The sequence below is a fragment of the Balaenoptera acutorostrata genome, chromosome 1 (assembly GCF_949987535.1).
Source record: "Balaenoptera acutorostrata chromosome 1, mBalAcu1.1, whole genome shotgun sequence".
NCBI lineage: Eukaryota > Metazoa > Chordata > Mammalia > Artiodactyla > Balaenopteridae > Balaenoptera > Balaenoptera acutorostrata.
The window spans coordinates 5135231-5153299 of record NC_080064.1 but is presented as its reverse complement, the minus strand read 5'-3'; the positions used below and the strand labels follow the sequence as shown (position 1 = coordinate 5153299).

General features: G+C 54.3%; 1 protein-coding gene and 1 pseudogene across 4 annotated transcripts in view; one reads left to right on the top strand and one right to left on the bottom strand.

Moving 5' to 3' along the window:
- Positions 1–18069, bottom strand: part of CAMTA1 (calmodulin binding transcription activator 1) — an 888068-nt gene that overhangs the window by 746861 nt on the left and 123138 nt on the right. The gene's annotated exons all lie outside the window — the stretch shown is intronic.
- On the top strand, positions 11394–11808 carry LOC103008020 (protein FAM136A-like; annotated as a pseudogene).

Here is an 18069-nt window from a genome sequence, read left to right as displayed (position 1 = left end):
CCTGGAGAGGCCAGGGGACAGGGGGGCAGAGCAGTGACCCATATGGGGTGGCAGCCAGGAACCTGAGGAAATGGCAGTAACTGAGGGCCAGACCCCTCCCTCCACCTGCCCCTCACACACCAACAAACCCAGTGGTGGTTTAGGGGCAGCTTTAAATGCGCTGAGAAACCCCAGAATTAAATGAGATTATGTTTCTGCGTCCTGGTGGAAGGAAGGATTGAAGTAGAAACTAAATTCCGTATTGGAGAGACAGACAGACAGACAGCTCCGTGTCGCATACCCTGCGCTGTGGCCTGAGGGTGGTCTCTGTCACGGACTTCTCCGCGGTCACCACCGGCTGAGGGTTTGTCTTCAGCGGATCGAAGCAGCGCGCAGCACAGTGAGGGACGCAGGTGCCAGCCCCGGGGAACAAAACGGAGGGAGCCCTGGACCCTGTCTGGGCACCGGCTCTCCACCAGGGGGACAGGCGTGTGGCCGGATGATGACAAGTCACCAAGGAGCAAGGGGCGGTGAGGCCGGCTCGAAGCTACAAGAGGGGGCGTCTGGGCAGATCTGGAAGCTTCCAGAGACCAACCCGGGCATGTGAAGCCCAGCAAAGGCAACTTAAGTCTAAAGTGTGGTCCCCCCACCAGAAGCTCACAGCCGAGCGAAGGGGACAAACATCACGAGAACGAAACAAGGACGGCCTTGGGAGGGTGACCACGGAGTCCCCAAAGCGCTCACTGACGGACTCATGTCGTGTCGTGAGGGTTTCCATCCATCCTCCTCGAGATGAGAGAAGGGCCAATGCAACACGTTCCCAATAAAGCCAAACTGATTTCATCTGAAGAACTGTCCTTCATCCAGAGATCATGTCCTTCCAACTTTTCTGTTATGAAATGCCAATGATATACGGTCGCTGGAATTTTTCAAAGTCTTACTTGGCAAAATTCAAAGTTGGCGACCCTGAAAGTCCCTTCCGTTAAAAAAATTCCCTGCTCTGAGAAAGCGCTGGGTGCCGAGAAAACAGCACGATGCAGACGGGGTCTCTGCGGGGGCTGAGCCATGGGGACTGAACAGAGGGGCTGGGGGCCTCCTTTAGACGGGTGCTCACTGATGGCCTTTTTGGGAAGCGACATTTAAAGTGAGATCAAAATGAGCTGCGGCGGCACGGGAGCGGCTGAAGATAGAGAGGCCAGGTGGAGGCGACAGCAAGAGCAAAGGTCCCGAGTGAGAATGAGCCTGGTGAGATCTTGGAACCGACCCAGGCAGAGGGAGGGTGCAGTGGCCACAGCTGGAACGGCAGGCAAGGGCCTGTCTGGGAACAAGGCAGGCAGGGGCATCTTCCCAGGGGAGACGGAGGTAATCAACTCTTCCCTGGGAGGGTTAAGATGGGGAAGGCAGACGGGAGTAAAGGTAAAGAGGAGGGGCTGTGTGAGAGCAGGAATAGCACAAAGGACCTGGGGTGAAGAACCTGTTTAATAAGATGCAGCCCTGCCCACCTGGTCTACCATCGACCTAAGACATACGCACCTGCTGAACAGGAAGGTACAGACACCTGGTACCCCCTCTGATGCTTGCAACGTGGGCACAGCCTTTTAGAAATCTTTTCAGACTCGCTGTCTTGTAAACCGAGTGGTTTGGGGAGCTCCCTGCCCGTTGAAGCAACGGATTTCAGTACTTCAGGCAGAGGAGAGGACACGTACCCACCGAAACAACAAAGGGAATTCTCAGCTCTGAACGGCTGGCATGATTTTTGTTAGTGTAAGCAGCGTGGCTGCAGATTGGAGAGCATTTTGTTCAGAGGGGGGGTTTTCTGAATCCGGGGCCTGGGTTCTTCCTCGAGTGTGGAGAAGATGCCCCTCTACACCCTCACCCCTTGGCTGATGCCCAGGCAGGAGGAGAATGAAATGCAGAGGGAGAGAGAGCAGGGAACAAACACCCCTTCCTGTCCGAAGAGACTGGGGAGGGGCCGAGAGGGAGGACGGAGGTGGGCACGAGATCCTTGTCATCCCTCCCGCACGCACCACCCCCCAGATGGGTACCAGGAGTGTGAGACCTGAGGGTCAATGATCTGCTTCCTGGGTAACAAGGAGGAGCCAAAGGCCCTAGGAACATGGTTCCCAAACTGTGCACCCAGGCTCCCTGGAGAGCCTCCGAGAACTCATGAGACCACAGGATATTTTAAGTTATTGTGGGAAACAAGCAATACTAAATATCTGTCGGACCCCTGTCAGACACTGCTGGAACAACAGTTTCACCGTGAGATAAGCCTATGAGCCTTTGGAGGACATCATGTCACTGTGAAGCTGAGTTTTCAGTGATTGCTGAGATAAGAAGGAAGGACCTGGAAAAAATCTGGATGGAACAGGAAGTGGGGTTGGCGGCACCCAATCTGACTCCGGGATTTGAAAAGCTGTCCAGCCCCCGATGGGCACACATATCCCATTAGTAAGTAATTGGGTAATTTAAGAATGAAATAAAAAATGATGAGTATGATATTTTCAAGCGGCTGTTGTTAGAACACAAATATTTATTAAGGCGTTTGGATCTAACTGCTTAATAAATGGAACTGTTAAGTATTCTTTGAGCCTAGGGACGCCATAAAAAAAAAAAAAAATCACTGAGGCACTCGGGGTGCCAAGAACCAAGAAAGTTTGGGAACTTCTGCTCCAGAGCAGGTAGATGGACGAGAGGGAGAGCAATCGTGGATGACGGACCGCCCGGAGCTCACACTCAGGCTGCCGGGTACTGTTCTGAGCAACTGACTTGGAACAACTTGTTTCACCCGCTAATAACCCTCTTTGCCTTGAAGAGGAATCAGCCCCTACACAGGAGGGCGCAGAACTCTGCTGGGCATAGAGTAGGTGATCAGCAAGTGGTGACTGCTGATAATTCTTATGATCATTATTACCTTTATTATGGATATGATACCCCTAGGAGGCGGGGGCACAGAGAGGAAATAAGGCCCCCGCAGCTGTTCAGGCAGTGAGGGGAGGAGCCCCCCAAGACCTGCCCCCTGGTGGACAGACATCCTCACCAGGCGGCTTAGTGCCCCATGACCTGCGGGCCCCAGCGCCTCGGTGGGAGAAGGCAGGAAGGCTGAGGCCTCTGATGGTCAGGATGCGGAGGCCGCTTTGGAAGGGGCCTTGGAACGCTGAGAAGATAAAAGTGGACCAGCTCCACCTCCAGCGCTGCCTCCCCAGAGGCCAGATGGGCCGGTGGCTCCTGGGGCTCATCCGTCCAGCCTTTCTGCAAGCAGCACCCAGGGAGCTACCCGTGGAGCGCAGGGACCCCTCCCTCAGCCACCACCAGGTCACGAGCACACACCCCTCCCCAAACCCCAAGGGGCAGGCGGGAGCGGGGGAGGGGCGCTCAGAAAGACTGAACAGGGACCCAAAACATCCAGACAGAGAGGGGTTCCCTCAGGGGCTGCTACAAGCCATTCGACTACACTCCCAGAGTGGACCTAAAATCTAGGAGCCCAGCCCTCCCCTCTCGAAAGCAAGGTCAGGCCACACGGAGAGAAGGAGAGAGGATACGTTTTCTGTGCACACACGGGGCACAATGTGAGTGGACTGGTGACCCTGCAACACACGGGCCGAGGCGTCAGAGACGGAGGACGTGGGAGAAGGTGAGCCCTGGGCCGAGCCAGCAGGGCCCGCCATGGAGCGGCCCACGGCCCCGTTGCCCCAAAGGATGGATGAGCGATTCCGAAATTCCCCAAGTCCCCAGGCTTCGGGCACCTGCCACCCCGGGGACCTGCAGCCCCCGAGGGCCCAGTGGGGCCAGGGTCAGACTGTGTGGTCCACTCGCCACACCCAGGAAAGCTAGACTAGGTCTCACGAAGAAAACGCCCAGAGAAATCCAACCACGAGGCAAACCCATCCTGCCAGAGTGCATCAAAATCAGTGTTTGCAATATTTCTATCTGCCCCAGTTGACTTGTTTCAAATCCGAAGTGCTAGATTCTCAGTATAGTAATAGAAAGGGTATTCATAGGCACTGTGGCTTCCAGTAAGATGCAAAAAACTTAGCTCACATTTTTTAAAGTTTATAAATAGCCTCGGAAAAGGAGCTGGAACACGCTTCTTAGTAAATACAGCTGACCCATTTTCCTCATTCTTCACCAGGAATAAAGCGACTGTTACCACGGAAAGTACAGAAGAGTCTAAATATATATTTCCTCCTCACAGGCACCAGATCAGAAAAGCAGCGTCGACACCCAGGAGGCGAAGGAGGGAGAGGCCAGGCCCCCGGTTACCACCCCGCACTCCCGAGGGCCAGGGTGGCAGCGGGTGCCGCTGGGAGCCCATGCCCCAGGCCTGACTCTCGGCTCCAGCAGCCCTGCTCAAGGTCGTGGGGCTCGGCCAGGCCTGGTTGGCCCGTGCTCCCAGCGCCGTTTCTGAGCCTGACCAGCCTCCATCTCCTTCCCATGCGGGAACGTACCCCAGTCGCCCCTTCATCTGCAAAGCTGCAAACCAGCTTGCGTGATGGCCTCGGAGGGGGTCCTTGTTTCTGATGACTTCCATACCTTGGGGAACTGTTTTCCCCCCTCCTTTTGGCAAGAGCTGTAGTATGTAACAATTACCCACCAACCCAGCAGGCCTCAGTGATTCAGAGGGAAAGCACAAGGCCTCTGGGCAGTCCGTGGGGAAGGTTAAGTGTGTCTGTCCATCCACTGCTCTGTCCCGGGTGCTGGCCCCTCCGCAGGCCCACGGGTAGGCGTCCGGCCAGCTTCCCCGGGACCTCATTCACGGCCCCCACGCTTCGCCTGGCGCTGGTGGAAGAGAGGTCTCAGAGGGGCCGCGGGCTGGGCAGAAACGCAGAGCCTGCCCCGCTGTTTTCCCAGGAGTCGCAGGGGACGCGGGGGGCGGGTACATGGTGGGGCAGCTCTGCAGGACCTCCTGGGGACGGCGCCTGTCACCCTGAGCAAACAAGAAGGCTCCCCCATGAGGCTTCAGAGGACTGAGGTCTCTGGGGTGCCTGCCACCCAAGCAGAGAGACACATGAACAGACACAGCTCGTGGGGCGGAGGCCAGGGACACCCCAGAAGGCTTTCATGGGAGCCGGGGTCCCCGTGGAGGCAGGACACTGGGCCAGACCCGGGCGGGGTGGGGGGATCACCTGGTGTCCAGTAACTAGGAAACGGTGACGGACATGGACTTCCTGCCCCAGCTGACCCTTAACCCCCCGTCTGGCCAGCTCATCCCCACAGAGAGCAACCACGCGGGACCCTCCCCAGGCTGGTGGAAACCTATCTCCCTGCCCCACCTGCCCGCGCTTCACCCAGTGCGGCTTGAACAGGCTGGGGGCTGGGCTGTGGGCGTCCCCACAGGGCCTGGCCACGTGGCTCTGGGGTGGCCTGCTATTCCTCCTCACCTCCCTGCAAGCCCTTACAGACCTCCCGGACGGGGAGCTGCAGAGCTGAAAGCCAGCAGCCCACTAGCCCACCCCGAGCAGAGGGGTTTAATAAGGGTCTGCTGTCATCCCTGCCCACGCTCTGGTCCCGACGGGGTGCCCCGAGGAGACCCCCAATCTGATCACGGATACTCGGGGGCTCACGCTCGCATCCCCCTCACCTCTGCACACCACTGGGCCTGCACACAGCAGGTGCTCGAGCAGGGCTGCAGGCCGCCTTCTTATAAAGAGTGAGCGCTTGGAATTCTGTGAGTTTACGCTGTATTCCCAAAGTCTCTGTTCTTTATCAGTTATTTCTCTAGATTAACTTTAATTCATCATCTCGTTTATGATCATCAAAGAGCTTAACTGATACTTATTTGATGGAATCTACCTTATCTATGAAATTTATTACTTCAGAGAAGTGCAAGCAGCGACCAGCAAGCGGAAACTGCCCCCCATCACCAGAGAGCCACCTGCTTTATCGTCCACCAGACTTGTTCCTGGAACAGGTAAGGGGATGGGGGGGTCTAAGGTCCCAGCACCCCAGATTAAAACCTGGCTCTCAGGGGAACTTGGGAGCCATGGGGTGGCTTTAGAGCATGTCAGCCAACCCTTTGGCATTTCTCCCAACAAGAAGGGCATGTAATTCCCCCCTCCTTGAATACAAGCTCACAGAAGTGATGCTATGTGACTTCATGAAGGCAACACAGCTTCCCCTGGGTTCCCTGTCAGGACTCGCACATCTAGGGCCCACGTGTGAAGTCTGGCTGTCCTGCAGCTGCCATGGAGACCACATAGAAGGAGGGAGGCTCAAGGAGCCCCCCGCTGCTCTGCCCCCAGGGGTTTGCGTCTTTCCAGACATGGAGTGAGGGGCCCTCCGGACGACTCAGCCCAGCCACCGTCTGACTCAGCAGCACTGGGGCCCCAAGTGAGAGCCCCTGGCCCGGCCCAGCCAGGCCCCCAGAACCAGGAGAGGTGGTAATAATAAATGATTCTGCGAAGTCTCAGGTGACTTGTTATGAAGCCAGAGTTAGCTGGGACGATACACAAGCCTTGCTGGCTGTGGGGCTCTGGCCAGACACCTTCCCCCCTTTTGCTCGCCTGAAATGAGGGGACCGGGGACCAGGAACAGATTTTTGCCAGACTTTTCTCTCGATTTTAAAAAACGAGAGACAAAAAGAAAAAACAAAATGAAACAGGTATAATGGAACAAATTCTTCATAAAGCTAAATTTATTCCGTTTGAGAAATACTCTTTATCTTGAAATTATGTCCCTCTTATATTGCTGGTATTAGAATATTCTTCCACTTATGAAATGATGATATAGTAGCTGGCCACTGGCTTTTAATGGCCTCACTTGGTCAAATTAAATTTTTTAAAACTTGACCAGTCTGTGACATCCAAAGTTGGGGATCCACCTGGCCTCAGATCACTTCCATATCTGATAGGCCGTGATTTACAAAATTCCCTACAGAAAAGGGGAGCTACCTCTTCTCCCGCCAAATATACTCCACAAAGCCCTGCCCCGGCTTATCAGCTCAGACACCTGGCTCCGGTTTAACACAGCTCGTTGGTCACACAGAGTCGGTCCTTAACAGGCCTGCAAGCCCTTCCACCCGAGGCAGCCCCCTGCCTCAGGTCCCTGGCATGCCCACCCCGCTTCTGGCGGTGCCCACTCCTCCCACCAGGCCCTGCAGCGCTCCAGGAACCCTGAGTGGACGAAGAGCCTGAGGCTCAAGCAGAAAGAATTCCTTCAAATCCCAGCAGAAAGGGCCTCGCTTCCTAAGCCCAGCGCCTTCTCCAGCAGCACCTGGCCCATCCGAGGCAGGGCGGCTCGCCCCAGAGAGAAACACACAGACCTCCAGAAAAGGGTGTCAGCAGATCTGCACTTTCCAAAAACAGCGTGTTTTCAGGTCATGGAACAGAGAGACGCCAGCCAAAAAAACGCTGTGGGCTTGATTTCTGAAACGGTGAAGCCGCCTGGAAGCGTCTGGCCCTCTGGCCTTGCAACCCAGCCAGGTTCACATCCTTTTCTCCCCTGCATCAAAGGGTCTGTGGCCATGGAGAGGGAAGGTGCAAATCCCTCTAGCCATGGGACGACGACCAGGGTGTCACGGCGGGATGACTGGGCTGGAGCGTTTTCTAACCCTCACGGCATCGGCCACCCTAAAGCACCTGGGAGCCAGCAGCACCCCCTCCCTTTGCCCAAATCCAGGTGTGCGGTGGCCCCAGGCTGAGGCCCCTGGGGGGAGTCCAGGCTTCCTTGGGAGAGGGTGTGAGCAGGACAGGCTAGTGTTGATGGCTTCCTGATGCCAGATAAATACCATTTTGAAGCCACCACAGTATTTCTCGAGCACAAACAGTACAGTAAAGCCGAGACATTTATATGCAATTGGGAGACATTTATCCTGTGACAACATTCTATTCCAATGACTTTTCTATTGCCACCAATGATTAATGATGTAAATTCTGTCACTTGGGATGATGGATGCAGGGCAGCTAAGGGGCCTCGCATAGATTACCCAAACCCCGGCTTCCCATTGGCTTCCAGGACAAAAGTGGCCTGTGCTTCAGTCAAGCGTAAATGTAAAGTTCTTTTAGATTAAAAAAGCAGTCTTCTCGTCCAGAGGCGGCCGGTTCAGGACTGGGGGAAAGGCTCCTCTTCCTCAAACATGTTTTCTCCCTTCGGCATCAGGGCTGCCCCATGAGCTCCAGTCAAGAAGAACTGCATAATTCTTTGCAAAGAGGAGCTGGGAAGGCGTTCGCCACAGCAGGAAAGTTAGAGACAGGCGAGCAGGGCCCAGGGGCTCAGGGGGTCTGGGCTCCCAGGTGCTGGGTCTGACGCAGCCCCACCAACCTAGGTCCCAGGCAGGCCGAGCTCCTCCCTCCTTCTCTGCTGCGGTCCTGCTGGTCCAATTGGTCCAGTGACCCGTGTCTTCTCCCAGGGCCCCAGGGTCTCTGAGGTCCTGCCACTGTCCTGCACCAAAGAGGGCGTGCAAACGTCCCCCTTGAGAAGGCCTCGCTGCTACTGCTTGGCGGTTCTGCCTCTGTCTCCCCTTAAATGCTGTGTCTCTGGGGGGCTCCCTGAGGCTCTCCTTCCCTCTCAGTCCACTGTGCCCCTTGGGGGTTTCTATCTACTCCCCGGGCTGTAGCTGCTGCTGACTCCCGGAGCTGTATTTCCCAGGCCCTCCTTGATTCTGAGCTTTACACTCACAGATCCTACTGCCCGCAGGTGTCTCCTAGGGGCCTCCAACCGCAGGCTTCCGTACACCCCGGGGTCCCACGTGGCAGTGAACGCGACCTCCTCCAGCCCAGCGGGCCAAGACAGAAGCCCTGGAGCTGTGCTGGCTCCCCTCCGGCCCTCACCCTCCAGGTCGGACTGATGAGCAAGTCCTACAGATTCCTCTCCTTAACAATGACTCGAATCTGTCACTTCTCTCCCACTCTGGCCCAGCTGTCACTGAGATTAATGACAGCAAGTTCAGGGTCTCTGAACAGTTTTCCTCACGTACGGTCTGGCCACCCTGGCCTTTCCTCCGAGCAACAGAAATCGCATCAGCCGCCCGACCTGGGCCCCCCCCGGTGTCTCGCCAGGCTCGTGACACACGCTGGCCACCGCCGTCTGGGCTCCGCTCCGCCTGGGGCGGAGACAGCTCCAGCACCCCGACCTCCGCCTCGCTCCACGCTGCACACTCTCTGGACTTCGGGCGGTTTCTCGGACACGCTGTGCTCTCTCTGGATGCCACATCTTCACGGGGCAACTCCCCCTGCCTGGAACAATTCCCTCTCCCCCGCCCGCTTCACCTGCGACCTCCTGCTCAGCCCCCAGGTCTCAGCTCAGCCATCACTGACTCAGAGAAACCATCCCTGACCCATCCACCAGACCACACGGGCTTTGCTGTGGGCTCCAGGAGTGGCCTGCGATCCTGTCCTCCTACCCCCTGACACACCGCCCCCTCCCCACGGGGTGAGCTCGGGGTCCTCGTCGGTCCTGGCCATCAGCACTCGGCCCTAGCACTTCACACGGCGTCAGCGCAGAATAAGCGTCCGTTACAGGGTTGCTCAGCGGGGACACCGAGTAGGGAACTTCTCTGCATGTTGGGCATCTTCCCTCCCACCCCCCCTTGAATGCAAAGTCCTTGAGGCCCAGAACTCTGCCAAGTTCATTTCTGGACCCCTGGGGAGCCCGTCACAGGTCTTGCATAGAGTAGGTGTTCAGAACATGTTTATGGAGAAACCAGCAGAGAAGAAAGAAAAAGACCTCATATAAAAAGCCCAGGGAACCTAGAAAATCAGTGGCCTCATTCATAAGGCAAAGGCTTAAAAGTTTAAAGAAGGAGAGAGAATGGATGTGCAGTGTGCAGCGAACATGCGGGCCTGTAAATCAAGCTGTTGTAAATGCCACGGGGACAGCGGCTTGGTTTCCCTGCAGAAACGCGGAAAGCAGCTGTAATTCAGAGGTAAGGCGGGCCTTACAGGAACTCGTGGGTCTGGATTCCTGGCACTCCTAACTCAATTTGGCCATCTCTCTCAGCGTCCTTTCTTGGAAAACAGATGCGGTTTCTACTTTGTGATGCCTGGGAAAGGCCTGGCTCTGTGCTGACAGGTGGGGGAGCCCCAGCCAGGGAGACACCCGGAGATTTCTGCTGTCCTGGGGATTCCCACCCGGTGGCAGGAGAAAGCACAGAGGAAGAACGCAGAGACACTGCGTACCCTGGCCCCCTTCTCGACCCCTTCCCAGGCAGCGTGGTCACCTCCGAGGCAGCTGGGCCTGGGAACAGGAGGGCGTTCACAGGACGTGCCCTGGAGACTTGGGGGCTCCACTGCCCACACCCAGCATGAGGGACCCACCAGAGAGCAACCGGCCACAGACCGGGGTGGGGAGGGGGGCATCGGTCCCACGCTGGAGTCTGGGAGTGGCATGATGCTGGGACCGGACTCTCGGTTGTAAGGTGGAGGGTCACCCCGCCTCCAGACCCCGACCTCAGAGAAAGGCTTGGCCAGGAGCAGGGCTGCCTGCTTGCTTTCTCAGCGACCGTGAACATCACTGACTCTACTCTCCTCCCCAGACCAGCGTCTCCCACCGTGCCAGTGGCCACAGCTGCGGGAGGGGGAGGCCAGAGGCCCACGGCTGCCCTCACGCCCCCCACGGCACACCATCTCCTCTCGCCCCCAGGCTCTGCCCATGGACCTTCCTCCAGCAAAGAAAGACCACCTCCTCCAGCCCTCCCTCTCCATCCAGGCTGCGCTGGGCTCCCCCATCTTGAAAAGCAAGGTTCACTCAGCTCTATTCTCCCCATCCCCCCTCCTCTGGCCACTCCTCACCTTCTTGTGAAACTTCTCAAACTGCAGTCGCACCGACACCTCCAAATCAGGAGGCTGGGCAGGAAAAGGACTCAGGAGCAAGTCCCCAAGAGGACCAGACAAAGAAATTATGAGATGCAGAAATTCTGAGACCTTCGAGAACTGCTACATTTCTTAGTTGAGTGAATGCACATACCCCGCTACAAAAATTATCTTCCAAGTTTGGATTTTAGGTTCCTGGAGTAAAAGGAGTGAAAAATCTAATTTTTGAAACCTTCATAAATATGTGCATTTTTTTGGATAAAACTACCTAAATGAATCCACTTTTGCCTGACAAAGTAGAGGAATCCAAAGCTCCTGAATTTTAAAAGCTTCCATTAAGGTATCTTTTCTTTTTTCAAAAAATAGTGAATTGAAAAATAAATCAGAAGGCTTAATTAAGCCCAAGGCCAATAGGAGACAGCCAGGACGAGGCTCCCTGACAAGTCCAGCAAGCCCAAGCAGGGCTCTGTCTCCTGCTTTTCTTATTTCTGAAGCAGCTCCAGCCAAAGGCATGCCTTTGAATCGTACAGAATTAGAATTCTGCTGTGTTTTTTTCCCCAGGCAGTACAGTATGTCTTCACTGGTGCTACAGCAGGCTCGTAAATTAAGATAAAAAGCTGGTGAGCATGTGGGCGCCGGCGCGGCAGGGAGCTGCGCGGGGTCGCCATGGCAGAGCTGCAGCAGCTCCGGGTGCAGGAGGCGGTGGACACTGTGGTGAAGAGTGTGGAGAGAGAACATCCGGAAAATGCAGGGCCTCACGTTCCGGTGCAGCACCGGCTGCTGTGAGGTCAGCCAGGCGTCCATGCAGCAAGTGCACCAGTGCATTGAGCACTGCCGTGCACCTCTGGCTCAAGCCCAGGCCCTGGGGACCTGCGAGTTGGAGAAGTTCCAGGACCGCCTGGCCCGGTGCACTATACACTGCAACGACAAAGCCAGAGATTCAACGGATGCGGGGAGTAAAGAGCTTCAGGTGAAGCGGCGGCTGGAGAGTTGCGTGACCAAGTGTGTGGATGACCACGTGAACCTCACCCCAACCAAGACCAAGAAGATGAAGGAGTCTCTCTCGTCCACTGGGAAGTAGCTGTCTGCTATTGGCCATCGGGGCTGAAGGCAGGAATCTACTTAAAAAGAGGAACGGGGATTTGGGTTTTCTAAGGAAAGTTTATGAATGAGGAAATTAAGGATGGCAGCAAGTTTAAGGCCTATGTCACTTGCCTCTGGTTCTTTGTGTGTGAATCCTAGAAAGTGAAAAAAACTGGTGCTAAAATTTGGGTCAGAGATAGCACAGGAGAGTTTTTGTGAGCCTGAATTTCATGTGGCCAGGGCTTATCCTGGCAACAGGGAGTCTCCCTTGTACCAAACCAGAGCCCTCCAAGGTACCAGATTCTCTTAGTACACAGATACCAACAGACTGGCAGGTTCATCTGACCTGCTTATGATCTGGTGGAGTGTGAGGAGAGCTGTTTCTATTCGTTGCCAACCTCCCGTTTACCAGAAGGATCACTACAACATGTTCCACAAACCGGAAATAAAACAAAATCCATGAGGTCACTAATTTAGAAGGGGAAAGGGGGCTTCTGGGGATTTGTTTTGCTTGGTTTTGTTTCATATACAAGGACATGAAGTTACTTTAAGATGCAGAGTTGGGAGAGGTAGTTTGGATAAAAACTTTGAAAGGGTTCTTGCGGATATTCATTTCTGGCCGTCAAAATGTGGATGTGCATTTCTTAAAATTCTCACACATGACACCTTTCAGCCTGGAGACCCTGAAAAAATATAAGAAGCGCTATCACACTGGTAGGGGAAGAAAATCTCCCCTCTAACTGGCAGCCATGATGAGCCTTGAGGCTATCTGCAGCAGAGTCAGCGGAGTGACAAGACAATCTTGCAGTGACACTCACCCTTGAAGGGAAAGGGGATTTTGACTGTGCTAGTATTCAGGAACGAACAGCGAAAGAGGAATTGTTAGATACTTAATTAAGAGAGTTATGAAGTACTGGCTTTGGAAAAATCTGGTTTCCATAAAACAAAACAGAATGAAAGCCTAAACCCAGTATTGCTTACTTTGCCCCCTGTAATAACAAAGCTCTGTTGAAACAATCCCTTGGCAACACGAAGGTCAAAGGAGAAAAAGTCAGCAACTCAGGGGCGAGCTGTGACTCCTTTAGAGCAAAAAACGGGACAGCCCCCCGTTACCAAATACCACTTGCGCGACATGCGTAGTTCTTGCCCCAGTTCAGGCACCTTATCGTTTTATTAAGGACCTTGTTGCGTTTTTACCAACTTATTACTTGATAATATAGCCTGTTTGCTGTTTCAAGACTGTGATACATTTTCCTAGTGGTTTGGTTTTAAAAATAAACGAGACTTCATTTTTCTTCAAAAACAAAAGCTGGTGGGATGGAGACAAGAATGTGTTCCTGAGGAGGGGCGAGAAAGCAGCAGAACACTGGCCCCAGAGTTGGTGGTTCCTGGCACCTCCCTGGCTAACAGCGGCTCCCCGTTTCCTCAGCCCTGCTGAACTAAAAGCCCCGACTTCCGCAAGCCAGGCAGAAGCGGGCTGCATCTCAAAGAGGGAAAGGTCTGTGACCCAACCATGCACCTGTGCCACCCTCCCTATGGGTCTGCCTGGGACCAGGCGCTGAGAAGAGACAGACAGCACCCCATGCGGCCTACAACTAGTACCACTGGCCAGAGGCCACAATAAATGGCCATGGATGGCCACTAGCTAGGCCATCCTAGCTAGTAGCTCTGTGTGTGAATTGCTCTGCCTTAATTCAAGTGCACATTCATTTACTTGAGAACTCAGTACCTGTTAAATATATCAGGTGCTGTCCTAACACCAGAGACACAAGAGTGAAAAAGCCCTGCCTTCTTGCAACCTACATTCAACTGGGGGAGGAAGGCAGCAACCAGAATCCCTCAGAAATAATCAATTGCGATTATGCTCAGCACCCCCAAAGGCAGTTTAGACCATTTGACACAGACCCTTGCCCTAGTGCAGGGTCTTTCCCCCTCTCAAGATGCTGACACGAACCCTGTGCTCCAGACAAAACGGACTATTCATTTGCCTCCAAGTCTATCCTTGCCTGCTCCCATGTCCGCATTTGCGCTATTCCTTCCCCTAGGAAGGGCCCCCTCTTTACCTCTCAAACATCTTACTCTGCCTTCAGAACCGAAATCCGTGCCACCTCCTCTGCGAGTCTCTCCTGGTCCCCTCCCCACATCTCCCTCCTCTGCACGTTCCTCAGCTTGGTCTCCAGCATGGAGCGCAGAGCCCGGCACAGCACAGTTTGAGGGGCTCACACAGAAATGCTCATCCATAAAGCAACTTAAAAACACTCAGGAAGAGAAAGACCAGCATTCAGGGTAGGAAACAGTTAGTGGAAGCTTCCAGGAAGAAGCTGACCTGAGTCTCTGCTGGAAGAAGCTAAGTGGCGTGAGGGAGGAGCAAGGAACTCTAGGCAGGGGCCAGCACCTGGCCAAAAATTCCCAGGGATCAAGCAGGGTGCCGGCCACCAGCAGCAGAATGCCTCCCTTGCCATGATGGCACTGTGCTGGGGAGGGCACCCCAACAAGGATGGGGGTGTGGGGAACCCCAAAGGCAAGTGGCTCTGGGGGGACCCGCAGGCTCCCCAGCAGAGCACTGAGCAACCTGATGGAGCCGGTATCCAGCTGTGTGGGACTCACAGGTGGGGGTGTAGGGGACTCAACCTCCCCAAGCATCTGAGCCAGAGGATGTGGGGGCCAGAGCAAAGATGAGGGCTCCGATCTAGAGGCCAGGGGGAGAAACTGGCCCCAGAAGTCCAACCCCTCCTCCATGGCCTCTGTCCCCAGGAACGTTCACACATAGAGAAGGAAGGATGGCACTTAGGTCCTTTCAGAGAGGGGGAACTGAAGCATAGATAAAGTGACTCACTCAGGGTCATGGCTCATTGACGGCAACCTGGGTAGGTCACACCTGTAGCCGGACAGGGGCGCTGGGGAAAGCAGCCTAGCGCTGGCGTTACGGGGTGTGGGCTGGGTTCAAATCCTGCCTCTGACCTACCAGCAGGGTACCTTTGGGCAGGCCACTTAACCTCACGGAGCCCAAGCTGTCTTCCCTGCAAAGTGGGCACAGAAACGCCTCCCCTGCTGCCTGACCGGGTAGTGGGGAGGATTCTGTGATCCATGCATGGCGACTGGCAGTGGCCTGGCTCAGCCCAGAGTGGCTACGACAGAGCATCCCCTGTGCGCTGGGGTCAAGTCTTCTGCTGAGAGGGAGACAGTGGGGACCACAAGGGAGCTGGGAGAAGGTGTCAGCCAGGGGGACAGGTGCTGGGAGGACCGACCAAGGGGACCCCCCAGGTAGGGCACCCCCTGCAGAGGGAGAGCGCCTCAACCCAGCCGGTCACCAAGTGGAAATTACGAACTTCTCCACTGCGGCAGCAGAAATACCAAGGTTATTTTGCAAAGTATAAGAAATGTTAATTCCCTGGGGCTCTTTATGTAAAGATAGACTAGAATCAAGAGGATCGAGTGGCTCCCAGGAAACTGACAGGAAGAGAGATGCACTTTAATATTTCATTAGTGTCCCATTAGCAAGATAACACACATTTTCACACTTGCTGACTTCTTGGGAATAATGTCTTATTCAGAAACAAACGGGGACACCACCGCCGCTTACCCCGCTGGCCTGCGAAGCATCCTGAAGCAGCCAATCGGAAAGGACTTGACCTTCAGGGTTATGGCTACCCAAGCCAATGAACTCAAGAGTGTGTGACTTCCTGGGAGGCTCCTAAAAAACCTGCTAATCCAGATGAAACCCAAGCAACTGAGGTGAAAAAGTAAGGAGGCAAAGCCTTTCTTACGCTTCTCAAACCAGGCTCGCACTGCTCACCCCTCCAGGCCACCCACCAGCTGAGGGATCCTAACACCCTGCATCACCTCTCGCCCTACAGTTACAGCTACAGTTACAGCTACAGTGGAGGGCAGGGGAAGGGAGGCAAGGCGGCAGGGATTCAGGAAGACAAGGGGTGGGGTGTCGTTAGCTACCATTGTGCAAATCACTGTCACTTTCACTTGCTCAGCGAATATGTACCAGGCACCTAGCGTGTGCCAGGAATAAGCTTGAGGCTGGGCACAGGGCAGGAAGCAGACAGCAGGCATGGAAGCAGAGAGAAGTAATGAAGTTTGTGGGTTGACCTTTCACAGCAGACCCAAGAGGCAGGCTCGGTGTTCCCATTTTTCAGATGATGAAAATAGCTCAGGGAAGTTAACTGCCCTCCGCAGCTCAAGCCACAGACTCGGCTGCCTGTCCTTGCAGCTGAGGCAGGGATGCGGTAAAGGGAGGGGTGTGGTAGGAGGGCTCTGGGTCCTGGACCTGCTCTGCCCTTGGGCAGGGGGGCCACCTGCCCCCTGTTGGTCTACCTTTCGGGGTATTTAGAGATGACAAAACACATGCAAAGACTCTGCAGATGAGCTTTGTTTCCAGGCTTTCAAGTGTGTCACTAAGGTCCTATTTTCTGGATGGACGATAATTGCCAGCAAGTGGGACAATCGCTCAGCCCCTCCTCCCCGTCACCCATGAGGGCACGAGATGCCAAAGAAAATGAGCACAGGCAGGGCCCTCTCAGCTCAGAGGAGCCACCTTCATTCATGCGGCCTCCTGGGCGCCCAAACGCCCTCCAGGGACCGCCTTATAGTCTGCACTTCCTGGTCCTGAGCAAAAGTCATCATCTGCGTCCGAGAAGCCGAGGGCATCTGGCCTCCAGGGACACCCTCCCCATTTCCCTCTAATTTGGTCTATTAATGTAAAGCAAAGGAAGCTGCCAGGAGTGGTGGGCACAGGGGATGGCTGTGAGGATGTAATTAACGCAGCTGCTCCAAACGCAAGGTGATGCCTCATCACCTCATTAGCAGGTGTACAGCAATTTAGGATGACAACCTGGAGGACGGCAATGGGGACACGCAGCCCCCTTTCAGGTCCGTGCCTCGCCCGCCACTTCAGTTTCCTGGCTGTCGAGCAATGACAAACAAAGCTCTCCCAGTAGAAGGCTCCGAGCTGCCAGAAGCCCAGCAAGAGGTGCTGGCGCCGGAAGGGCTGGCGGCCTGGGGACCAGGCCCAAAGCACCCCGGACCCAGCAACCACGGGGTCCCATGCAGAGACCTGCTAGGGGACAGGCGAGCACAGATCCAGCTTTTAAATACTTCCCCATTGAAGAGTCAGCGTGGGTTCCTGACCCGTTTGCTGCACTCTGCAAACACAGAAGACAAAGATGGACCATGAGGACGTGGTGGCCTTCCCAAATCGTGACCTGCTGGAGTGACACAAGGTAAGCAGAGAGCTGTTTCCAAACATCACATCAAGTCATTTGAGCATTTTCCCTTCAAGAAACAAGACCAGCTAACCTATAAGGGAAAAGAATCTGAAAAAGGATAGATACATAGATACATAGATACATAGATAGATGGATATATAACTGAATCACTGTGCTATACACCTGAAACACGTTGCAAATCAACTATACTTCAATTTAAAAATAAATAAATAGGGAGGGAGACGCAAGAGGAGATATGGGGATATATGTATATGTATAGCTGATTCACTTTGTTATAAAGCAGAAACCAACACACCATTGTAAAGCAATTATACTCCAATAAAGATGTGATAAATAAATAAATAAATAAAGTGGGGGGAAATATATATAAATAAATAAGAAACTGAATAATGTAGAAAAAAAAGAAAAGAAACAAGACCAGCATTTCTCCCCACTTCCAAAAAAAAAAAAAAATATATATATATATATATATATATATCTCTAACTGGCTTCATCTTGTAAGCCTCAAATACAGCAGAAACATTTCAGCAGAGAGAGTTAACCCTGCAAAGTTATGCTGCAGCCTGGCTCAAAAGAGACACACGGGTAGTTTTGGGCCACCCAGGTGACTCTACCCACGCAGAAGCTGGAAGATAACTGGGAAAAAAAGCAGAAAAAAGGTTACCATATTGGTGTGTTGAGATGACAACCCTTCTCTTCTTTCCCAGCAGGTCACCTAGGTAAAGCCCTTGGCGGCTTTGGAATCACCTGGATTGTGAACTTTAATGATGACCCAGCAGAAGAAGATACACAAAGTGTCCCTTCGATCCCTGAGCAGCCACCTGGGCCCAAAAAAGGTGACACTGCTTCAGCACATCTGCTCCACAAGGGCAGTGAGGGGGTGTGCCCAGACCCCAAGGCCCAGTCACGATACAGATAAAGCCAAGAGCAGAAAAGGGGCGGCTGCAGACCCCACGATGGTGCACCGTGAAAGGCCCACTGACTCGGGGACCGGTGAGCGGGACGAGGTTGGCTGCTCAGAG